Here is a 6,000-nt window from a genome sequence, read left to right as displayed (position 1 = left end):
TACTAATTTGTGATAATTCCAGCTGTTGCAAGAGTCGGTACATATGTAACAATCTTTAAAATTAAGGCAGGAGACCGTGTAAAGGACTTGGATCAGTGGTTCACTGTGTGAGTGGCTGGCTGGGGTGTTATTTTGTCATTTTTCGCTCTGCTTTGAGGTGTTTTAACATTACTTAAATGGAACCTACATGATCAATATTATTGACACAATATATTGACTCATTTTTATTGTGCAATATTTTGATGTCTTCAATATATTGTATAATTTTTCAATACCACCCCTTCACTGTCAATAATATTGTACAATACAGAATATTGCGCAATAATATTGATCATGTAGGCTAGCAGGCTAGGTAGAAAAGACCGTTGAATGAGTTCAGTATTGAGCACAAAGGACAAACAAAAGTGATATGTGTAGGTAAAGTGTAATAAAGACAACAGGGAGGTGACAGCCACAGGTCATCAGAGCAAACTGTGTTGTCCATTGTCTGGTGGTTCTTATCGTTATTAATCGGCCTCATTACATCGGTCCCGAACTTATAAGATGAAAGTAACTCTTAAATAGCCAGCAGGTGTGTGTGTGTGTGGCTGTGTGGTGATATGGGGAACAGGTTGCAAGATGTATAAGAAGGCAGGGGATATATATTTTTTGTGTGAAAAAAAATAGTAAATAAATAAATAGAAAAAAAAAAATCTTGAATCAACCTTGACTTGTCAAGTCAAAGCAGGCAGGTGTAATAATGTGGGTAGGTGTAATAATGTGGGTGATGCCAGCAAGTTCCAGGGGGGTGGAGGCAGGTGTGATAGTGTGTGTGTGTGTGTGTGTGTGTGTGTGTGTGTGTGTTCATTATTTACTTACAAACCTTTATAGAAGTAAGTGTAATGATGCTGAAGGTTTGTGGTGGGAGAGTAGGCTAGGTATTAAGGCAGGTGTGATGATGGTGTGTGGTTGGGGCAGCAAGTGCCAGACATAATTTTGTGGTGGTGGTGGTGGTGGAGGTAGTATGTGATTGCAACAGTAGAATTTTGTAGTGTTGTGTGGTAGGAGCAGCAAGGGCCTGACAGGTGAGACAGCTGTCTCCAGCAAATGTAAAAGTTATTAAGTAAGTGTACTTGAAAAGCTAAATTGTTTCTGTATAATAAGATTTTTTTTTTTAATGAGGGGAAAGATTAATCTGTATAAAAGTTATTTAGATTAGAGAGTAATTAATCTTTCTTGACATCAATTTCTGCCTGGGAATTGGCTATGACTTCCAGCATTGTAGTAATGGCCTCCATGCAAGTGTTGAAAGTAGAGTTTGTTACACCCAGTTAGTCACCCAACATATCCATTGAAACCCTCTTGTTCCTTGTCTTGGTGAGGATGCCTTGTTAGATCTCCAACATCTGAGGAACTGCTGGACCTTCTGCCCTATTTGTGTGTTGCCTGCTGGGACCAGCAGTAGGAAGGGGATGGTGATGGCAATGATGTTGAGGACTGGACAGGGAGAGTGCAGAGTGATGTGGGCTGCACTGCTGACAGAATATGGACAGTGGCCTTGCTGGCTTGGCCCTGGCTGAGGTGAGGACAGGAGGGATGACTTAGCCACAGCAGCAAGTGTGGCTGAATGATAGGGCAAAACATACTTTTCCATGCTGCCCTCTTCATCTGCACGACTTAAAGTAACGAAGAACCATTAAAGTAATAATTGTACATATTCATGGAAATCATGGGAACAAGGAGGAATCTAGCTAACACACCCAATAAAAATCAAACATTTTTTTATTTAAAAGAACATAATCAAACCAAAGATGACTATGAAGATTACATATATATATATAGCTTAAAAACATAGAGGAGGCATCCAAGCTGGGCTGGTTGGCTGCAGGGCTCTCAACAAAAATGTGTTTTCATAGGCTCTCTCTCTCTCTCTCTCTCTCTCTCTCTCTCTCTCTCTCTCTCTCTCTCTCTCTCTCTCTCTCTCTCTATATATATATATATATATATATATATATACGAGTATATATATATAATGTGTAATCTTCATAGTCATCTTTGGTTTGATTATGTTCTTTTAAATAAATAATGTTTGATTTTTATTGGGTGTGTTAGCTAGATTCCTCCTTGTTTCCATGATTTCCATGAATATGCACAATTATTACATTAATGGTTCTTCGTTACTTTAAGTCGTGCAGGTGAAGAGGGCAGCATGGAAAAGTATGTTTTGCCCTATCATTCAGCCACACTTGCTGCTGTGGCCGAGTCATCCCTCCTGTCCTCACCTCAGCCAGGGCCAAGCCAGCAAGGCCACTGTCCATATTCTGTCAGCAGTGCAGCCCACATCACTCTGCACTCTCCCTGTCCAGTCCTCAACATCATTGCCATCACCATTCCCTTCCTACTGCTGGTCCCAGCAGGCAACACACAAGTAGGGCAGAAGGTCCAGCAGTTCCTCAGATGTTGGAGATCTAACAAGGCATCCTCACCAAGACGAGGAACATGAGGGTTTCAATGGATATGTTGGGTGACTAACTGGGTGTAACAAACTCTACTTTCAACACTTGCATGGAGGCCATGACTACAATGCTGGAGGTCATAGCCAATTCCCTTGGAGAAATTGCTGTCAATAAAGATTAATTACAAGACCATTTTGTTTGTGTATAATGTATGATTATTCTCTTACTTTGAGACATGATAATAGGTTATTAACAAGTTGCTTTTAAGATTTTCATAATTTTTTCTTTGTTTTATAAGTTTATATATATATATATATATATATATATATATATATATATATATATATATATATATATATATATATATATATATATATATATATATATTAAGCACATTTATTGGGGGGTGAAAGTAAATCTGTATACTAAACTTCTCCTTTATTTTGACAATACTTAAGTGTACATGAGCATAGTGAAAGACTGGAAGGGCACTTGGATGTTAAGATAGGTTGAGGTAATGCATGTGAGACAAAAGGTGCTAGTGTAGGGTTTTGAACAAGTGAGGAAGGAAGACTAACTGGAAGACATGGAGGCTCTTCTGCCAAGGCCACCTCCTTAGATGCTGTCCTCAATAGGCATGAAACATCAAAAAGACTGGAAGACATGGAGGCTCTTCTGCCAAAGCCATCCTTAGATGCTGTCCTCAATAGGCATGAAACATCAAAGAGAGAGAGAGAGAGAGAGAGAGAGAGAGAGAGAGAGAGAGAGAGAGAGAGAGAGAGAGAGAGAGAGAGAGAGAGAGAGAGAGAGAGAGAGAGAGAGAGAGCCTATGAAAACACATTTTTGTTGAAAGCCCTGCAGCTAGCCAGCCCAGCTTGGATGCCTCCTCTCTATATTTTAAAGCTTCGGGGTCATCATCATCAAGTAGTGACTCATTCAGGGGAATTCTTCTTTGGATGCACATGTGCAACTGCATACATGCAACTGCTTTATGAACACTTTTAACTGGGTGGTATTGCAGGGTGCTGCCTGACTTGTACAGATGGCAGAATCTGGATTCCAGTGTCTCATATGTCTGCTGTATCACCACATGTATCTTTGTGTGGCATTTGTAGGTGTGCTTGCCTGCAGTTCCTGGCTAGCTCAGGAGTCATTGGAAAAGGGCCAGACAATAACCAATGATAGAAGCACGTGTAAAGAATTAATCCAGGCAAAAAATAACTATAAATATCTTGTTTATAAACAATTAATCATCACATTATTTTAATACCCATTTCTAGTTCAAGAAATTAACCTTCACTTTACTCTCCAATCTAAATAACTTTTATACAGATTAATCTTTCCCCTTATAAAATAAAAAAATCTTCATATTATACAGAAACAATTTAGCTTTTCAAGTACACTTACTTAATAACTCTTACATTTGCTGGAGACTGCTGCCACACCTGTCAGGCCCTTGCTGCTCCTACCACACAACACTACAAAATTTTGCTGTTGCAATCACATACTACCTCCACCACTTGCTGCCCCCACACACTATCACCACACCTGCCTTAATACCTAGCCTACTCTCCCACCACAAACCTTCAGCATCATTACACTTGCTTCTATAAAGGTTTGTAAGTAAATAATGAACACACAGACACACACACACTATCACACCTGCCTCCACCCCCTGCCGCTTGCTGCCATCACCCAATTACTACACCTGCCTGTTCAAGGTTGATTCAAGATTTTTTTTCTTTTAATTAATTGTTTTTTTTTTCACCCCATAAAAAATATATATCCCCTGCCTTCTTATACATCTTGCAGCCTGTTCCCCATATCACCACACTGCCACACACACACACCTGCTGGCTATTTAAGAGTTACTTTCATCTTATGAGTTCAGGACCGATGTAATGAGGGCGATTAATAACGATAAGAACCACCAGACAATGGACAACACGGTTTGCTCTGATGACCTGTGGCTGCCACTTCTCTGTTGCCTTTATTACACTTTACGTACACATATCACTTTTGTTTGTCCAATGTGCTCAATACTGAACTCATTCAACGGTCTTTTCTACCTAGCCTGCTAGCCTACATGATCAATATTATTGCGCAATATTCTGTATTGTACAATATTATTGACAGTGAAGGGGTGGTATTGAAAAATTATACAATATATTGAAGACATCAAAATATTACACAATAAAAATGAGTCAATATATTGTGTCAATAATATTGATCGTGTAGGGTCCATTCAAGTAATGTTAAAATACCTCAAAGCAGAGCGAAAAATGACAAAATAACACCGCAGCCAGCCACTCACAGTGAACCACTGATCCAAGTCCTTTACACGGTCTCCTCCCTTAATTTTGAATATTGTTACATATGTACCGACTCTTGCAACAGCTGGAATTATCACAAATTAGTATTCACCTTTAGAACTCACCCATGTAAGCAGCTAGGGGGATGAAATATTCACCAGCTGACGGCGTTCCTTCGTCCTCGAAAGTGAGGTGGTGGTGTTACTCGTACCAGTGCCAGAGAGCTCTCATAACTTACCAGGCAGATTACCAGGTCGTAAGTGTCTGTTGAACATGAACTTACGATGTTGGCAATGTTATTAGGAGTTTGGTCTGGTAAATTGTTTGATGAAACTAGCTTAGCTAGTAAGTTAGATGAATCCGGGCCCAGGGTAGTTGTAAGGTTCCGAAGCTCCCAGGAGACCTGTGCGAAAGAAATTAGTTGGAAAATGTATGTTTTTGAGGTGGTTGCGAAGAACTGAAGAAGACCCTTATACACGTGTTCGTAAGGATATCCAAAGCTTGGCCCAGATGGTAATGCAGCCATGTGTGTCTTACAGCTCTTGCCCTGTCTTTCATTGGCCAGTCCTTCAGACTGTTAGCTACACACACACACACACACACACATATATATATATATATATATATATATATATATATATATATATATATATATATATATATATATATATATATATATATATATATGTGTGTGTGTGTGTGTGTGTGTGTGTGTGTGTGTGTGTGTGTGTGTGTGTGTGTGTGTGTGTTTTATTTATTTTTCATTTATTTATTTATTTTATAGCTTTTAAATATTTTGCATGTGCAATTTCCTTCATGTAAATACTTTATTCTATCCTTTGGTCATAGAGAGGCTGGCAGACTCCGCCTTCCGTTTTTATAGATCTATATGCAACAATTAAGCTATCAATCAATGTCAATCAATCAATCTTACTTAAATGAATAAGAGGAAAGTGAGTGGTGTGTTGCGAGCAGCTAGGAGAAAAAGCGACCTCTACATATAAACATTGGTCGCCTACGGTCGCCATGATCGGAATTCCTTCCATGTTTACGTCCAGTCGTGTCCTGAAGCAGGGCCGCTAAGTGCTGGGTGCCAGTGACAAGGGTGGCTGTTGTTAGGGGGAACCAGGCCACTCATGGATAAGGTGACGTGGTGAGTGACGAATGCAGGGCATTAATTATAAACAATTAAGTGTGTGTGTGTGTGTGTGTGTCAGCAACAAGCATCTATGTGAATCACCTTTGATCAAAAC

At 39.6% G+C, this 6,000-nt stretch overlaps 1 protein-coding gene across 4 annotated transcripts in view; it reads left to right on the top strand.

Annotated features, from left to right (window-relative positions):
- The first annotated feature begins 4,983 nt into the window (after positions 1–4,983).
- The window catches only part of LOC135092146 (uncharacterized), a 74,879-nt gene continuing 73,862 nt past the window's right edge, over positions 4,984–6,000 (top strand). Inside the window, exon 1 of one of the 4 annotated variants that reach the window (XM_063990406.1) lies at positions 4,984–5,003. The gene's annotated coding sequence lies outside the window, so the exon portion shown is untranslated. Of the gene's footprint in view, positions 5,004–5,236; positions 5,261–5,740; positions 5,901–6,000 lie in introns of those variants that run through there. The other 3 variants (XM_063990404.1, XM_063990403.1, XM_063990407.1) reach the window with 3 other exon arrangements.

This window comes from Scylla paramamosain, chromosome 39 (genome assembly GCF_035594125.1).
Source record: "Scylla paramamosain isolate STU-SP2022 chromosome 39, ASM3559412v1, whole genome shotgun sequence".
Classification (NCBI taxonomy): Eukaryota; Metazoa; Arthropoda; class Malacostraca; order Decapoda; family Portunidae; genus Scylla; species Scylla paramamosain.
The sequence above is the reverse complement of the archived record's forward strand: the minus strand, read 5'-3'. Positions and strand labels throughout refer to the sequence as shown.